The 18,733-nt window shown below is 49.3% G+C and overlaps 1 long non-coding RNA gene across 1 annotated transcript; it reads right to left on the bottom strand.

The window, feature by feature from the left end:
* Window positions 1–1,254: 1,254 nt before the first annotated feature.
* On the bottom strand, window positions 1,255–18,358 carry LOC120408355. Its single transcript, XR_005600640.1, has 3 exons — window positions 18,154–18,358; window positions 9,086–9,155; window positions 1,255–1,765 (listed from the first exon to the last, which is right to left on the bottom strand). It is a non-coding gene; the product is annotated as an uncharacterized LOC120408355 (long non-coding RNA).
* Window positions 18,359–18,733: the final 375 nt, after the last annotated feature.

Genomic DNA, 18,733 nt, shown 5'->3' with positions numbered 1-18,733 from the left:
GACACCACAAATGGCTTCAGCAATGGAACCCTATAGACAACTGTATACCAGAAACCCACAGATCGCCACACCTACCGCCACAGATCCAGTAACCGCCCCAGACACACCAAGAAATCTGTTATCTACACCATCCCTGCCATCCTGGCTAATAGCCGTTGAAGGACCTATCCTCCATGAACTTATCTAGTTCTTTTTTGAACCCTGTCCCACCTTTAGTTAGCTCAGACACTCTGTCTCCTTCTCCAGACCTGAGGGGTCTAAAAAGCTTGTCTCTTACACCCAACCGAAGCTGGTCCAATAAAAGATATTACCTCGCTTACCCTGTCTTGCTCCTACCTTGGGACCAACATGGCTACAATAACACTGCAAACATGCATAGTTTATTAAAACCAAGCTTTGTTTCGATGTGTGTGTCTTTCTTCTATGTATTACTATCAGAATATTACAATAAGGGAATGCGAGAGCTTTGTTTATTCAAATATCCACCCTGTCACAAACTATATTATCCTCGGATTTTCAAGTATCCCCCTCACAGACATCTCTCTTCTTTCAATAACTCAGTCTCTTGAGATCAAATCCTCTTTTCTTAATTGCTCCACGGCAATCATCACTGTTATTCTTCATGAAAGAGGCAGACAAGAAGCCTCATCTCCTTTTTGTGAAATCGCTGCCCTTATTTCTAAGCCCCAGCCAGCCGATAGGAAATAATTAAGCTCCTATCTGCACAGCGTGGGGCTCGCTGGGTTGCCAAGTTGCAGGTAGTTTGTTATTCTTGCTTTATCACCCTCTGCAGCAGCGGGACGGAGATTCTTTAGAGAGCTCTGCCTGCGTGTTTATCGCTACACATTTGATTAAAGAGTCCTGGTAATTATTTTATTTATTTGTAAATAAAGCATTTCTTTAGCCTCGGTGAGGGAACTGACGAATCTCCATGTACTTGTTCCATTACAGAGAGATTGTTTAGGGGCTGGGGGACTCAGAGAGTGGGGACTGGACAGGACGGGTGGGTGCTAACTTAGAGTCATAGAGTCATAGACTTTAAGGTCAGAAGGGACCATTATGATCGTCTAGTCTGACCTCCTGCACAATGCCGGCCACAGAATCTCACCCACCCACTCCTGTATCAAACCCTTGACCTATGTCCGAGCCATTGAAGTCCTCAAATCATGGTTTAAAGACTTCAGGGTACAGAGAATCCTCCAGCAAGTGACCTGTGCCCCACTTGGACAACAGGGGGTCAATTCCGGGACCTTCAACAAATCACACAGGGTCTGTCTACACAGCAGCTAGACCCTGTGGCTGGTCTGGGCCAGCCGACCGGGGCTCATAGGGCTTGGCTGTGTGGCTGTGTAGACGTCCAGGCTCGGGCTGGAGCTTGGGTTGTAGGATCCCAGCTCAGGGGCTGCTTTTCGGTATAGATAGCCCTGAGCCCAGGCTAGGGCTGAGGAAACCGCTTTGTCATTCGATGGACGAGTCGTCACTTCTGCGGAAAAGGTTGGTGGTCCCTGCCCAGTGCTTGGAGGAGGGGGCTGCACTTCACCCCGCTCCCTGACCTTACCGTCAGCACGGATTGGCTCCCTTCACGGACAGGCTCAGCTCCAGGGCCAAGGACTGGACAGGCTGTGGAAACTGCCCTCCCGCCTCCCCACCCTCCCAGCAGGTGTCCGTCCAGGGGACATGTTGGCCAGGACGCTTGCTGTGCCGTTTCCCAGCCCGGTGGCTAGACGGAGGATGTCATGCTGCTGTCAGTCCGGCACGAAATTCCCTGCAATAGAAAATAATAATAATAACAATTAATGGCGATAATAAAAGAGCTGGCAGTGACGTGTCTGCCGCCCAGGGAAGGAGATGTGCCCTGTCACCAAGAGGACTTGGCTTTTGTCTCTGCGCTAGCTTCAGACAGCTCCGCTCTGCCTCCCCTGGCATGTTTCTTGCTTAGCAGCTCGGCTGCCCATCCACCTGCTGAGGGTCTGTGCAGAGCAGGGAGCCGAGACGGGACACCCAGTGCGAGCGGCTGATTGAAAAGAACCCACTGGCCAGGGACAGCCGGGGCAAGGCGACGCAGCTCAGGAGTGGGTGGGAGGCTGGCTGGTTCCCAAAGGGAGACACCCTCGGCTCCCTCTCCGATGGATGCTGTTGACAAAGCAAAGGGAGGTGGAGACCCCCAGGTCACAGGGTGCGCCCTCAGCTACCCGTGCCACCCGGCCTGTTTCTGTGGCCTCCTGGGCACAAACGCTCACAGCCCATTTCTTTTTTCGCCACGTGCCCCTTTGATCCCCAGTTCCCAACATGGCAGGACGTAGCACAGGATACGGCAGGAGAGGCCTTCCACAGCTTTCTCTCCTCCCTCCAGCTCCCTCTTACTTCCTGTTCCTCGCAGTTACATATCCTCCCTGTCACAGAGCCAGTCGTCTCAGGGGCCCAGCAGTAACCGCCCAGGGGTCGGTCGTCTGCACCAGTAACCAGCTGATTCATCCCAGTTAAGACTGCAACCTACCAGGTGCTCCAGCAACCTCAGTGCTGAGGGTGCTCCAGCTAGCACTCTGTTACAGCCCGGAGGTGGGACTCCATAGCCACCTGCCGCCGCTCGATTCGCGTTCACCCTGCCATGCTCAGGGCAGTAGTGCTGGAAGGACAAGTTGGCTGTGGGAAGTGTGGGGGTTGGGTGGGGGTCTCTCCATCACTTGTATGACTCAATCAATAGAGCTGCATTTCTGAACCAGCTCGGAACGCAGCACTGCTGCTGCGACAACAGAAAGCAGCTCCCGGCTCTAATTCTGCCGGAGTCGAGGCTTTGATGAAGCGGCTCTTTGCTCTCCCCCAGGGTGGTTTGGAGACGGTACATGCAGCCCGGCTCCCCGGTGGTGGGGAAGCAGCGCATTTCCGACCGGAGCCAGGAATGCTAATGGACTCATTTCTTCTCCCAAGGCAAGGAAATTATTTCTGCCCCCGGCTGACCCCGAACCACAGAGACACCGTAAAACAACAGCAGTGTGTTAAAAAAAAAAACAACCAACGCAGCCACGCGGCAGCCTCCCTGGTTACCATCCCGGGGTAGCTTGGGCCATGGGTAGCAGGGATGGGGCAGGGGAATGGGAGTCATAACCCGCGAGCAGGAGCGGGCTCATGATACATGTGTTCTCCTAGGCAGGTGGAGGGGAAGAGCGGATTACGGTGACTCCACTGAATGGGAGCCTTTCTCTAGAGACCGGGGCAGGTGTCTCCAGACAAGAGTTTGGGTAGGATGGGCTATCGGGCGGGACTTTTTAATCTCACAGAGGGCCACTGGTATGGGGAAGAGGGGACCTTGTTAGACAGTCAGAGCTGGGACCTAGGTAAGTGGAGGGTATGAGGGATCAGCACTTGGAAGGAAACAATATGATTGTTAGCAGTATTTCACCAGTGCCTAGAAACCCAAGCAAGCTAAGAGCCCCCTGTGCTGAGCACTGGACATACACATAGCAAGAGACAGACCCTGTATCTGCTTATCCCCTTAAGAACCTGGGTTCTGATGCCCAGAGGTTGGGCACAGGGCTCTTTGGGTCATCACAGCTCCAGCCACATGATTTTAGGGTCCATATTCAGGGTACAAACTAAGGGCCTTTAGAAATGCAGGAAAAACCCAGGATGCGTTTGGACTTTGCTGTTCTCTGGCAAGGTTTGCACAGCAAGAGAGGAATAAAGACCCGTGCACCATACAGCATGAATTTAGAGAGGTCAAGACTTCACAACGGGATTTACCCACCACGATGTTGCCATTGGGCAGGCTCCATTGTGATACAGATCAATAGGTACATGGGCTCGGATTTTCAAACAGAGCACAGAAATGCACATACGTCTTTGCAGACACCCAGGTGAAAAGCTGGGCTGCTATATACAGAGCATAATTCCTGCAGACTTGGTCAGCCCCAATGCAACAGGGCTTTGTAGCAGTTTCAATACCCAATTTTTGATATTTTACTGAATATTAAATTTTTTTTTACTGAAATTGGATTTTGAAAACCAGAGTGTTTTTGGTTTTTTTTCATTGAAAAAACAAAACAAAAAATGTCATTGGCAATCTAGAAAATAAAACATATAAAAAAAGTCTTGCAAACAATAACTAGTATTTTTTGGCCAGTTGCAGTTAATCGAGTCTGTTAAATACTGTGATGCTGGCAGACCAGGTGCCAGCTCATACCACAGGCTCAGGGTCTCACTGAACCCTGGCAAACCCACTTCATCAGATGCATGGAGTGGACAATACAGTAAGCAGAATATATATCACAGCACATGAAAAGATGGGAGTTGCCTTACCAAGTGGGCGGGTCGGTGCTAATGAGCCAATTCAATTAAGGTGGAAGTGGCCTATTCTCAAGAGTTGACAAGAAGAGTGAATATCAAGAGAGGGGAAATGACTTTTGTAGTGCTAACGAGGCCAATGCAATCAAGATGGACGTCCATTCCCAACAGTTAACAAGAAGGTGTGAGTATCAGTGGATGGGTAACTACAAAAAGTCATTTTCCTTCTACTGATACTCACACCTTCTTGTTAACTGTTGGAAATGGGCGACGTCCACCTTGATTGCATTGGCCTCGTTAGCACTACAAAAGTCATTTCCCCTCTCTTGATATTCACCCTTCTTGTCAACTCTTGAGAATAGGCCACTTCCACCTTAACTGAATTGGCTCATTAGCACTGACCCCCACTTGGTAAGGCAACTCCCATCTTTTCATGTGCTGTGATATATATTCTGCTTACTGTATTGTCCACTCCATGCATCTGATGAAGTGGGTTTTAGCCCACGAAAGCTTATGCCAAATAAATGTGTTAATCTCTAAGGTGCCACAAGGACGCCTCGTTGCTTTTTCTGTAACTGTGTAACTCACCACACAGGAAAATAAGCATGAATTCAGGTAAAGTGCCTATCCTGCATCCAAGATGGTCCACTGAAGGCAAATGAGGCATTGAGTTGCATCAAAGGACAGAGACATTGTTGACTGCATTCCTCACTCCCTCCAGGAAGGGGAGACCTGCGCATGAACTCATCCCATTAGCTTTGATTGTGGGGGGAAGGGGATAAAAATCCCTGACCAGGAGAAACTGGAAGGGGCAAAGTTTCCTAAACATAAGCAAGAGATCCCCATGCTGCTTGGTCGGGGTCACCCCTAAAGGGTATATAGAGCTGCTTATTATAGAAGCTTATGTTACCTTTTCAAACTGAAGACTGTAACTCATCTCTGTGTGTATGTTTCCTGTTTTAACCTTGTAAATAACTCTCCTTTCTTAGTTAATAACTCTTTAGTTACTTTATTACAGGATTGGCTACAGGCATGTTCTTTGGTTTGAGATCTGAGAACAACTGACCTGGGGCAAGTGACTGGTCCTTTGGGACTGGGAATAACCTGAATATTGTTGTAATTTTTGGTATAAAGTGACCATCTATCACATAGTCCAGCCTGTCTGGGTGGCAAGACTGTGATACTGCTTTAGGAGTTCCCGCTTGTTACCGGATGAGTGAAATCTGATTATAGAACATAGCACCAGATTGGGGGGTCCGCCCTGTTTCCCGACAGTCTGGCCCGAGGTTGGCACTCATGGCTGTGAGCCACTCCAGGCAGCATGATAAATACACTGATTTTAAAAAGGCCCAAAGCATGTAAAGAAATGCAGCAAAGCTCTTAAAAATGGAAAGCAGCTACAGGAACAAACTGATTATAAATTAGAAACACTGCAGGTAAATTCACACTGTGAAATGTCCGTTTTTCTCTCATTCCTTTGGGGCTTCACGAGTGGCAACCTGGAGAGCCTAGAACCTGCTGCCCCCAAGCATCATTTCTCACTGCTTGAGGTAAAAGAGAATCTAGCTGATCCCTTTCCTGTACGGGGCCTAATGCACAGAGTTGAGCAGCTCTGATTCTGCCCAGTAGAAGGCAGTGCTGTCCATATACGTTAGTTGGTTTGTCACGATACACTTGATAAACGATTGTTGAATATCACTTTCTCCCCTCTTAAGAGGATGTGTGTCTTCAGGGGACGTGTATTAATGTAGGGTTTTCAAAAGCAGCTGTGGGAGTTCAGTGCCTAACTCTCGTTGATTGCCACAATCCCTTCAGTACTTTTGAATGATCCCATCCTTGTTTCTTACTTGCGGCATCTTTTGTTTTTTTCTTGCAGCCGAAATAATGTCTTTTAAATTGTGTTTCTTCACCCGGGGTGCAATCAAAAATGGGGAACTGGGCCTGATAAGAAATTCAATCAGTTACTTGGAAACTATTCTCCGAGCAAAGAGCCGAAGTCCAGTTTATAAAATACACAGGGAGGGGATCCTGCTGAGTTAAATCCCTGCTGTAATCACACAGTTCCCAGGCGACGGGGTTTATCTCACCTAACAGGCCTCTGCGGCACAGCTGCAATGCAATTCAGTCGCACTTTGCCATCCGGTAATTCCAGTGTTGGAATTTTCATGAGTCTCCCCTTGACATATTGGCTTAACATTCTGTGGTGTGTTTTGATATTCCACGACACCGTGAGTTACCTGCGGGTTTTCCTCTGTCGCTTTGACTGACAGCGCCATCCACACCGGCAGAAAGGACAGTCCCTGGATGGACACACTTCATCCGACTACATCTGAATTACACAGCCAAACAGGTCTAAACCTACTGTGAGAAATCAACACTGTTCTGGAGCCTAGGCACGCAGAGAGATGCTTATGCATTCTCAAAGGTTTTGGAGAGTCCCTGTAATCAGGGAGTGGAATGTTTGTCTGTAGCCATCCCAGTAGTCAGATGGCTCTCCATTATCATTGGGATCACCAGCTTTGCCACCACAGATCGTACTTTCCTGCGGCTCAAGATGCCCGCGTGGCTTGCTGCTGTATCGTTGCATTGTAATGCAACCTTGCGAGGGAGATGATGATGTTGGGCCAGCCCTGGAAGATGTTTCGGGGTTAGACCTGGGCAAATAACTGATTTTTTCCCCCAAGTTTGCCGGCAGTTTTGGACGGGGAAAAAAATTAGGCTGGGGTTGAACAGAAACTGAATTTTGTTGTTGAATTGCAGCAAATTGAAAAAGTTGGAAAAAATTTCTTTTCATCTCTGGGCATTTTTAACCTTTTGAAATAAAAGCAAAGGATCTGAAGGGCTCAGTTCATGTAGCTGGAGGAGGACATGCCACCATTATGCCCAATAGCTCAGTGGTTAGGGCGCTCGCTAAGAAGGGGGGATGGCTGGGTTTGAATTGCTGCTCTGGAGCTGGGACTTGAACTGGGAGTGCTCCCCACCCAACTGACTGGGTATTCTGGGCTGGGGTGCTCTCAGTCATAGAATCATAGAATCTCAGGGTTGGAAGAGACCTCAGGAGGTATCTAGTCCAACCCCCTGCTCAAAGCAGGAGCAAACCCAACTAAATCATCCCAGCCAGGGCTTTGTCAAGCTGAGCCTTAAAAACCTCTAAAGATGGAGATTCCACCGCCTCCCTAGGGAACCCATTCCAGTGCTTCACCACCCTCCTAGGGACATAGTGTTTCCTAATATCCAACCTAGATCTCCCCCACTGCAACTTGAAAACATTGCTCCTTGTTCTGTCATCTGCCACCACTGAGAACAGCCTAGATCCATCCTCTTTGGAACCCTCCTTCAGATAGTTGAGGGCTGCTATCAAATCCCCCCCCACTCTTGTCTTCTGCAGACTAAACAATCCCAACCCTGTTGGAGTTGTTCCACTTTGTAGAAAATCTTTATTGGCGAGAATGAGAGGGAGAATGACTCAACAGCCTGGTGGTTAGGGTACTCACCTGGGAGAGGGGCAGCTGGGCTCAGTCCCCGCTCCAGAACGGTGATTGGACCCTCCTCCAGTTTGTGAATAGCACCTAAGTCCCCTTGTGAATCTAGCCCGGGGGAAAAAAATTGGCCAAAACTGTTGAGCCAATCCATGTCAATTTGGTGAATAGTTCTGGTTGGCCTGCAACTGCGTTTTTCGGCAAACAAACTATTCATCTGCAAAATGTCTCCCGGCTCTATTCAGGATTCTTTTGTGCAGCTGGACGCTGAGGAGCCTGGTGAAAAGAAGAAACCTCTCGGCAAGAACTGGGATGGAACCTTAGGAACCAACATCAGAGCAGACCAACGGCCTATGTAGCACAGCATCCCATTGCCCTGTCATATGGGAACAGGCTCACACCCCATCTAGTTTAGTCTCCCTATGAATCTTTTCCAGCTCTGAGGACACCAGCTCTTCTACGATAATCCCAGGGCTACTGACGCTGAGGGATATCTCTTGCCCCTGTTTAAAGAACGGGGGCTGCTTATATGTAGACATCATGGTCATCAGAGAGGTCATCAGAGTTCACCCTGGACCCTTCAGGCTTCAGAACACCAAATGCTAGCCCCTACTTGCTGAGCTAAAGGAAAAGACCTGCCAACTGCAGGCAAGTGGCTGGCTCTGGAAGCTATGGCAGCCAGCAATTGGAGAGAGACAGGATCATATGAACTACGCCAGCATGCTACACTTGCACTGGGACAGCTGTAGCAGTCTGGTTGGTTGGAGAACCCCTTATAAGAACATAAGAACGGCCATACTGAATCAGACCCATGATCCATCTAGCCCAGTATCTTGTCTGCCAACAGCGGCCAGTGCCAGCTGCTTCAAAGGGAATGAACAGAACAGGGCAATTAGCAAGTGATCCATCCCCTGTTGTCCAGTCCCAGCTTCTGGCAGTCAGAGGTTTAGGGACACTCAGAGTATGGGGTTGCGTCCCTGACCATCTTGGGTGATTGCCATCGATGGGCTTGTCCGCCATGAACTTATCTAGTTCTTTTTTGAAGCAGTTATAGTTTTGGCCTTCACAGCATCCCCTGGTAATGAGTTCCACAGGTATCCGGGGGGTGGCAATGGTATATTCAGGAGCTACTATGTGCAGAAAGATTTCAATAAACTGAAGACTTCAGAGGGACACCAGGAGTTTGAGGATCCAGGTGCAAGAGCACATGGACCATGTAAACATAAACCTGGAACAGTCAGTGAAGAGGGAGGAATACATAAGCAACACTTAGAGGAGACAGCGAGATGAAAAAGAGAGAGATGGAATCCTGAGGATATAGTTACCAAAGGAGCTGAGCAGGGAGCCGTGGGAGCTGGTGGACGCAGAGCAGCTAGGAAACTCCAGACTGGGAGGCTGCCAAGGAAAGGAGAAAATTGCATTAAATCTTATTTGTCTTTAAACAAAGTGTTCTAATTGCTAACAAAGGCATTTCAAGCAAATTGTAGTAAAACTGAGTTATTCTGATCAATTTACGTAGTCAAGCAAATTACGGAATGAGTCTGAACGAGTGCCAGATACAATAGAGAGCGGGGAAGGCGGTAATTTGGGGGAGGAAAATTACTTGATGACTTGAAACGAAGAATTATTAACCGTGAGTTTGAGACATAGATTGCAGGCTAATCGGAATGCAAAATGGGATAGAGATTTTAAACTGTGTTTTAAGGTCTGGGAAATCTGATTAGGGTAAAAGAAACAAGAATTTGCTAGGAAAATGTTGGCGTTAGCTCCTGCAAACACTAACTCAGTGCAAGTAGTCCTTACTATGCCTAAATATGCCAATTGACCTCCGTGGAGCTAGGATGACCTCATGCAAGTGCTCCCATTGGCCAAGAGATAGTCTTGTGGTTAAGACATCGGCCTGGGACAACTCTGGATTCAACTCCTGCTCTTTCTGTGACCCTGGGCAAGCCGTTTGGGATGGATTCTTAAAAGTGCTCCAAGTTTCCTCCCATTGAAACTGCTAAGTGCTGTCACGAGCCCTTTCCTTCAGCTTTCGGTGTGGTGAATAATTAGGGCTGGCTGGAAAGCCCAGAGGTTTTTTTCATTTGTTTTTCTTCCACGTTGGAATGAACAGGAGCCCTTTCAAAAAATGTCATGAAAAACCACAACCCACCCCAGAATAGCCAACAGCTTTGTGTTCGGGGCACTCATCTGCAGTGGGAGAGACCCAGGTGCAAGCTCCAGCTCTGAATCAGGTAGAGCAGCATCTTGAAGTTAGGTCTCCCAGTGCCCAGGTGAGTCCCCCCAAGCCCCAGGTTATTGGATCGTCTGGGGCAAGGGCAGCCCCTCTCTCACCTGAAATGTCAGCCTAGCCCTGTGACCCCATCACAGGGAGTTTTGGCGACACCGATACATTTCTGCAAAATGGTTTGGTTCTGACAAACGAGCATTTGCTGGTGAAAAAATGGCTTGTTGAAAAATTCTCCAGTAGCTCTATTTATATGACTACTTTTGTCGGTCTTGACTGCTTACATTGTAAGCTCTTTGGGGTGGGGACTACTGCTCATTATGGGTATGTGCAGCACCTAGCACAATGGGGCTCTGGTCTTGCTTGGAGCCTCTACACATTCTGTACTACTGTGATGGGGTGTCTGCCCCCTACTGGCCTGTAAGGGGCTAACGCAGTCCTAAGGAGGCAGCGTAAAAAGCAGCCAATAGGAGAGGGGCTACAAGGAGCAGCCAATCAGGGCCTGGCAGGCCAATATAAGAAGATCGGCAGGGCAGAGCAGGGTCAGTTGCTCCCTAGAGTTCATGGAGGGAGGACTGGCTGTCTTGCAGGTGGAAGAAAGCTAGGACCCTGGACAAAGCAGTGCTGGGCAGGAACATGGGGAGAGAGAGAGAGCTCCTGGCTGGCTGCTAAGACCAGGATGCTGAGGCCCTACAGTAAGGGTGAAGAAGGTGCTGGGCTGCAGGGAAGTGGCCCAGGGAAACGTACTCAGAGGTTGGAGGGGACACAGGGTCCCTGGGCCGGAACCCGGAGTAGTGGGCCCGGGTCCCCTGTACTCGCCACTGAGGAAGGGGCTGGACAGTTGAGCTGCAGTACTGGCCCCTGGAAGGGGAGGCGCAGAGTGTGGCATGGCCAGAGGGCTGTGTCATGACGAGGATGCTGCAGTCCTTGCAGTAATGTGGGTCAGGGAGCAGAAATGATGGCGGGAGAGACACCACCAGAGTGGGTGTACTGACCTCTGGAGCTGATCCCCAAGATGACCAGCAGGAGGCGCTCGCATAGTGAATGGAGCCCTCACAAGTACACATAATAAATAATAATCTCAAAGGAGCAAATAAAAAACCCTAAAATGGGCAGATAGTTGCATGCATGAGGACCACTAACATGACTAAGGGTTTGTAAGGACCGGGTTCTTTAGGTGCTAGCCTGCACTGTAACTTTATGTAACTTTATGGAGTTAATCTGGATTTACCGAGAGCAGCGTCTGTCTCTAAGTGTGTTACTATGTGCAGACTGTAATCTCGTAACTGGCTATCGGCATGTAGGAATGTTCAGAGGAGCATTTAGGAGAGGATGGAAAGCAAGACTAGAGAGAATTTTTAATAATATTTATTTGTCAGAGAATGCGAGAGTGTGCGGAGTTCTGTAGGACTGGAATTTCTGCGCCCAAAGAGGAAGATAAGGGGAAGGATTTAAAGCATTACGGTGGCATTGAAGTTCACGGGAGCTGAATTATTAATGTTTGCAAAGCACTTTGAAAATGAAAAGCACCATAAACGTGCTAAGTGTCACATTAGCAGGAGCTCTAGAAGGGGAATTTACGTATGAAAGGACACATATCTGTTAGCACCATGCTGAGAGCTTGCTGTCTCGAGAGAATTCTAAAGTCAGATTCATTCTCAAGGGAGCAGGAATGGCCCAGGAGCGTTCAGAAGCCGCCACAGACCAGAACGTTGGTGGCCAATGTAACATTTAATCATAGATGGGAAAGGCCCATTAGATCATTCCCTGGGTCCAGTGCAGACATTAACCAATCTTCTTCAGAATGCCCCATGACATGGGACTTACGCCACTTCCTTTGGGAGACTGTTCCATCTGTGATCCAGGGAGAGATGCCAGAATCATGGGGCCAGCTCCGCAGCTGGTGTAAGCCAGTGCGGTTCCACTGACTTTAATGGAGCTATGCTGATTTGCGCTGCCTAGGGATCTGTTCCATGGAGTTTGGACCTGAAGATGAGCTTCCCCCAAGCTCAGAACAGGGCTCAGAGCAGAGCTAGCCTTGGGCATTGTACTCCACCAGTGCAAGAAGATGAAACCCCTGCTCTGAAGAATTTACAGGGCTAAGGGCCCAGTTCTGCACCCTTGTGATGGCACAGATGGATATTTTTCAAAAATTCCAAATTTGATTGGCATAGTTTCACTGCACATTTTGAATTTTCCCAAGAAACTGCCCTCATTTTCTGACCAGTGTTAGCAGAAGCAAAGAGAAGACCCAAAGGCTGCCACTGGTAATGGCAGGGAATCGATTGTGTCGGATATACTCCGCTGACCCCAGCAGCGATCCTTACTCAGCGATCCGAAGTCAGGGAAAGACAGCCGTGGTCTCTGCTGTTGGAAAAGCAGTCCCTGCCTGTCCTCCACGTTCACTGTCTGCCACTAGCTCTAGGAACACTCTCCTCCTTAGTGATTGTTCGGCCAAGCTGACACGCACTCTCAATTTAGTTCTGCGAATCATTCCTTGCAAATCAATCCTTCCAGCCCTCGAGTCATTTCCTTTTCTCGTCACTAACCTGCCCAGCTCTGCCTCTTTGGCCTTGAAGATTCAGGCTCAAACCCGGTGGAGATGAGTGTATAACTCCCCTGTTTTTCCACGTTCTACAATTCCCCTTTGCAAGAGGTACATGTTGCCGTTGAAGATTTAAATTCCTCAGGGCAGGGACTTTGGGTCAGATTCTGATCTCTTGCACCAGTGGAAATCCATAGTAACCCCAGTGACATCAACAGAGGGTTACTCTTGATTTACAACGGCGTAACAAAGATCAGTGCTCACGTGTGATGGGGACAAGTAGTGATACAAAACCTCATAAAATCAGGATCCCATCCCTGGCCTAAATTTCCAGCCAGGAAGCACCTAGTGTACTGTTCATAGACTCATAGACTTTAAGGTCAGAAGGGACCATTATGATCTAGTCTGACCTCCTGCACAATGCAGGCCACAGAATCTCACCCACCCACTCCTGTAACAAACCCCTAACCTATGTCTGAGTTATTGAAGTCCTCAAATTGTGGTTTGAAGACCTCAAGCTGCAGAGAATCCTTCAATGATTCTGCAATAATAGATTCATAGTCAGAAGGCCAGAAGGAACCAATCTGATCATCCATCCCGACTTCCTGCTTAGCACAGACCAGAAATCTTCACCCAGTGATTCCTGCAGTGAAAGAAATGATTACTCCATATTAGTAATTATTACACACAATTGTAATAAATTCTAATATTCATCTCCATTCTCTCCAGCCTGCCAATACTCTCCTGGTGCTGAGGGGCTCAGGGCTGCAGGCAGGATGGATAGTGGAGCCTCATCAGCACTGTCCAGATGCATTATCGCGTCCTTGCTCTGTGATGTGACGCCTGTTCCATGCAGTCAAAATTACATTCTCGCTGCTGGAATACAATGCAAACTCCAATTTCATATTTGCTGTCCACTATCATGGTTAGGCTTACACCCTTCAAATATTTGTAGGCTGTTATCATGTCTCCTGTGAGTCATCACTGAGCCGGGCTAGTCATATTTAGCTCTTTTAATCTTTCCCCGTAAAGTAAACCCCTCCAATGTCTTGATCATATTTGCTGCTCTGTTTTGAAATGGCAGTTTGTCAGTGCACCTCCTGAAGGAAGCGCTGCATCCCCGGTGCAGTGGGGGACTAGCAGCTCTCCGCTCTGTGACTTGGTACCGTTTCAGACAGAGCCCCAAACCATGCAGGGCTTCTTTCTGCCATATCGCATTGCAAGCTCTTCTCTGCTGAGCACCAGCTCCCCAAGTCTTTCTCCAGCACTGGCTCCCCTTTCCCGTTGAATATCTGCGTCCTGCGCCATTTTGGAACTTGCAGCAGCCCAGGCTGATTCTCATTTTATTTCCTGCCCTTCTTTCTGATCTCTCTAGGTCTCTTGCTATGATTGCTCCATCCAGGCTTGTGTTCACAACGCCTCCCAGTTCAAGCAGGAGAATGTAATTAACACGCTGTTTCCCTCATCTCCCAGACTATTAATAAATGTGAAATGAGGCCGCTACCTTGCAGAGCAACGCACAAGGCAGATGCTGAACAAGAGTTACTTTCAGCCTCATGCTGTGTGTCAGGCCGCCCCCGCTGCCAGAGAGAACCAGGTGGAGCTAATTCCCTTTTGCACCAGCAGCTGAACTGAAATTGATTTCCCTTTACCCTGACACCTGTGCACGCCTTCCCCCGCCAGCTGGAATGAGTGTGATGACGAGGCACCAAGGACACTGGATGATGGAGCTTAACGCTTTCAAAGTCTTGAGACAGTAGGAGCAGGAGGAGAGTATGTGGACGAGGCTCTTTCACATGAGGCTCTCAGACCCACTTGCAAAGCCAAGAGCCCATTTCTCTGTTGTAGACTGAAGGGGTGAGCAGTGGCGGCTCCAGGCTCCAGCTCTCCAAGTGCATGCCTGGGGTGGCAAGCCGCTGGGGATGCCCTGCCGGTCCCTGCGAGGGCGGCAGTCAGGCAGCCTTCGGCAGCTTGCCTGCGGGAGGTCCGCCAGTCCCGTGGATTCGGCAGCAATTCAGTGGTGGGTAGGCCAAAGCCACGGGACCGGGGACCTCCTGCAGGCAAGCCGCCAAATCCACGGGACCGGGGACCTCCCGCAGGCAAGCCGCCGAATCCACGGGACCGGGGACCTCCCGCAGGCAAGCCGCCGAATCCGCGGGACTGGGGACCTCCCGCAGGCAAGCCGCCAAATCCATGGGACCGGGGACCTCCCGCAGGCAAGCCGCCAAAGCCACGGGACTGGGGACCTCCCGCAGGCAAGCCGCCGAATCCGCGGGACCGGGGACCTTCCGCAGGCAAGCTGCCAAATCCATGGGACCGGGGACCTCCCGCAGGCAAGCCGCCAAAGCCACGGGCCCGGGGACCTCCCGCAGGCGAGCCGCCGAATCCACGGGACCGGGGACCTCCCGCAGGCAAGCCGCCGAATCCGCGGGACCGGGGACCTCCCGCAGGCAAGCCGCCGAATCCGCGGGACTGGGGACCTCCCGCAGGCAAGCCGCCGAATCCGCGGGCCCGGGGACCTCCCGCAGGCAAGCTGCCGAATCCACGGGACTGGGGACCTCCCGCAGGCAAGCCACCAAAGGCAGCCTGCCTGCCGTGCTTGGGGCGGCAAAAAAGCTAGAGCCCCCCCTGGGGTGAGCATGCAATACTGTGGATGTGAACCTGGGGAGGGCTTCCTAATGCCACAGAGGAGGGCAACTGAGGCCAAAGCGAGTTGGAAAATAAGGGCAGCTAAGGGGCTCAGTGCAATTCAGAGCTGAGAGGTGTCAAGCAATTAGATCAGGACAGAGAGATTGGAACCCTGCCTTATAGTGATAGACTCCCAGAACTCAATCTGTTTATCCTAACAAAGAGAAGGGTGCTGGGTGACTGGATTGCAGTCTAGAAGTATCTACATGGAGAACAGATCGTTAATAACGGGCTCTTCAATATTGCACAGAAAGGTACAACACCAGCCAATGCCTGGAAGTTGAAGCTAAACAAATTCTGAATGGAAATAAGGCAAAAATATTTAACAGCGAGCGCAATTAACCACTGGAACAATGTACCAAGGCTCGGGTGGGTTCTCCAGCACTGACCATTTTAAAATCAAGATTGGATGTTTTTCTAAAAGCTCTGCTATAGGGATTGTTTCGGGGCAGGTCTCTGGCCTGCGTTCTACAGGAGGTCAGACTAGATGATCAGGATGGTCCCTTCTGGCCTTGGAATCTATGAATCTATGTAGCAAAAGAAGATCATGCCCTAAATGTTTACGAGCTATGAGTAACTGCTTCGGGAAAGGATCTGGGCTGGTGAGGCAGAGAGCTGGGATGCCGCCCCCTCCGATCCTGAAAGCTCCGAATGCGAAGGCAGCCCTGGGGTGTCTCCCTAGATGGAGGCACAGGCTGCCAAGATGCTGCAAGCTTGGGTGCTGGGACTTCCAGGCTCCCAGCTCCCCATCAGCGAGGAGGAGGCAGGTTGGCCAGAAGCCAGGCAGATTTCTGCTGGAACCCTGGCAGGGTTCCACTGGAACATCATCGAAATTGACCCATCTGCAGGAAGCGTTTCGATTTCAACAAATCAGCAAATTCAGACAAAAAAATGCTTCGCTGGATTTTTTCCAGCCGGCGCTAATGATGATAGTAGACAGACAGACCGATAAGGAAATTGGAATCTATCCAAGCAACGCTAGACCTGTGTAAAGCAGAGCAAGGACCCCAGGGGGTGGGTGCTTATTAATCATACTTTTATTTTATTATTTGTGGTGCTGATTTTGATTGTTGATTAGGCCTCGCACACGCTCGTCTTTATTTCCCTTTCCTCCTGGGCACACCAGGACCCAAAGGGTTCCTCCGCTGGGCTGAGACGCAGGTCACCTTGGACAAGGAGATGGGTTTGCTTGTTTGTTTTCCGAACGGATAATTAGCACTGCAGGCAGTCAGTGACCTGGGAGAGGGAACTAAATTTACACAGAGCTCTGCGACCTGGCTAATCCCTCTGGGCTGCTACTCTGCGTTTGGGTAGAGGGTCTTTCCAGTGACTTCCTGCTGAAGCTTTGATTGCTGTCGATGGTGCCTGATGCCTGCCAGGGTTGTGTCTCGGCATTTCCCCCACTGTCCTCACTAAACGGTGCTGGCTTCCTTCGCAGCCAGCAAGTTAGCAATGCCAGCGATTTAACCACTGGGATTTTCATTTACAGCTGACCTTGAGCAGCAGCTTTAAAGGGTGTGTGTTTGTGTCTTTGTGTGTGTGTAAAAACTACATTACAGCACTCCGCGTTTATCATTTGGCCAGTGGAATATTTTACACAGTGGTCTCGATCCCTGTCTTCCTGCAGGTTTTCCTCTTGATGGATTATTCACGGCCACTGTGCCGTGAGCAGAGGTCTGCCGGCAGCCATCCACAGCGACGCCTCGGTCTTTCCCCTGACAGCTTCCAGCTCCCTCGCCCCCCAGCCGTGTCTGTAAGTATCGTAAATTGTTCCTTCCAATGCACATTACCTTGGACTTGTCCACGTCTAATTTCACCTGCCACTCAGTTGCCCACTGATTTGTGCTGCTAGAGGCTTTCCAGAACCAAAGTAACACTCAGTCACCAGCGAATTTCACTGCCGTGCTATTCCCTCGCCCTTTTGTGCTGCTGTTAATAAACCCCCGCCCTAATGCTGATCTCAGGGCCTCTCCACTATTAACCTCCCTCTCTGCGTCGAAATGGCCATTTACTCCTTCCCTTTCCTTCCGAGCTTTTCTCGTTTTTAATCTGCGGCTTGGCTTTTGCTCTCATCCTGTGGTTACCAAGTTTCCTTAATAGCCTCCTGTGAGGGACTTTATCAAAAGGCTTTTGAAAGCTTAAATAAATTATATCCACCACCACTTCACTCTCTGCTAGCTCGTTAACCCTTTCGGGGGATTCTAGAAGCCAGGTTAGATAGGCATAACCCGAGGGCATTGCCCACTCTCTTCATCCGCCCCGAGTCTACACAAAACCACACTGCTAACTTTATCTTCTCCTCTGGACACCATAACCAGGACACGGCAAGAGATGGGTGGGAAATAATTTTCCCGTTCAAAGAGCATTTTCAAGATTTCAAAAAATCTTCCCATCCCGAATCAGGATGAAAAGTCAACGTTTTGGAAATTTTTGCAAATCAAAAATCTTAAAAATGCTTCTGGTCAATCAAGATGTTCCGTTTTGATCATTTCAAAATGTTTCATTTCAGTTTTGACCTTTTTAAAATAAAATAAAAAATTGTACTAGAAAATTAACTCAAATTTCCAAATGAAAAGTCATTTTGACCCCAAAAACACATTAAAAATGTCCAAGCAGGATGTTTCAACAATTTCAAAACCATTTTTTCCCCCAGTGTTTTTTAAAATGGAAAGTTTGTCCAAACCAACCCATTCCTGCGAACTGTTTTGGCTTTGAAGAATTGGCATTTTCCGACAAAAAAATGTTTAGTTGAAAAATTACCCTGCAGTTCAATTCACAACCTCTCACTCTCCACCCCACCCACACTGTTCCCTCCACTGGCTCTGTGTCAACATCCATCTTCCTACACTGACCTTCAGGGCTGCTTTCGCCCCGTCTATACCTCTGTCTTCATATCTATCTACTCTCTTGCACAATTCATACATAAATACCATGGTTGTCACTCTGGTACGTCCTTTCTGTTCCACTGGAGCTGCGATCTGCCCAAGTCTCCTGCCTGAATACTTCTGTAATAGCATGGCTGATTCTAGGATCAGGCCAGGAACGGAGAGCTCTCCTGTTGCATCATGGTTTGGGATGTTTTTCTAAAAGATCTGCTTCTCTGGCTTCTGTTCTACAGGAGGTCAGATGAGATGATCACAATGGTCCCATCTGGCCTTGGAATCTATGACTCATCCTGATGCTCAGTACTTTGAACCTGTCTGGAAGATGCAGCACCAGTTTAGCTGAATCGCTCTGAGGTTACATCAGCTGTGTCCAATTAGCTCCAATCTGTGAGCGTAAGAGGAGTTTGGAGGGCACCTCTGGACCGAGGGAACTGCACAAGAGGTACTGCAAGGAAACCCCAAGAAACTGCCAGTTGGGGGAGGAAGGTTGAAAAGATTAATCTATTTAGTTTATCCAAGAAAAGGTTATGAGGTGCTTATATCAAGATCTATAAGTGCCTGTCAAGGTGTCCGGACAAGGCTCAGGAGCGTGAGTACCAACCTGAGCGCGGACTGTTAGGAACCA

The sequence above is a fragment of the Mauremys reevesii genome, linkage group 6 (genome assembly GCF_016161935.1).
Source record: "Mauremys reevesii isolate NIE-2019 linkage group 6, ASM1616193v1, whole genome shotgun sequence".
Classification (NCBI taxonomy): domain Eukaryota; kingdom Metazoa; phylum Chordata; order Testudines; family Geoemydidae; genus Mauremys; species Mauremys reevesii.
This window is presented reverse-complemented; position numbering and strand designations above follow the sequence as displayed.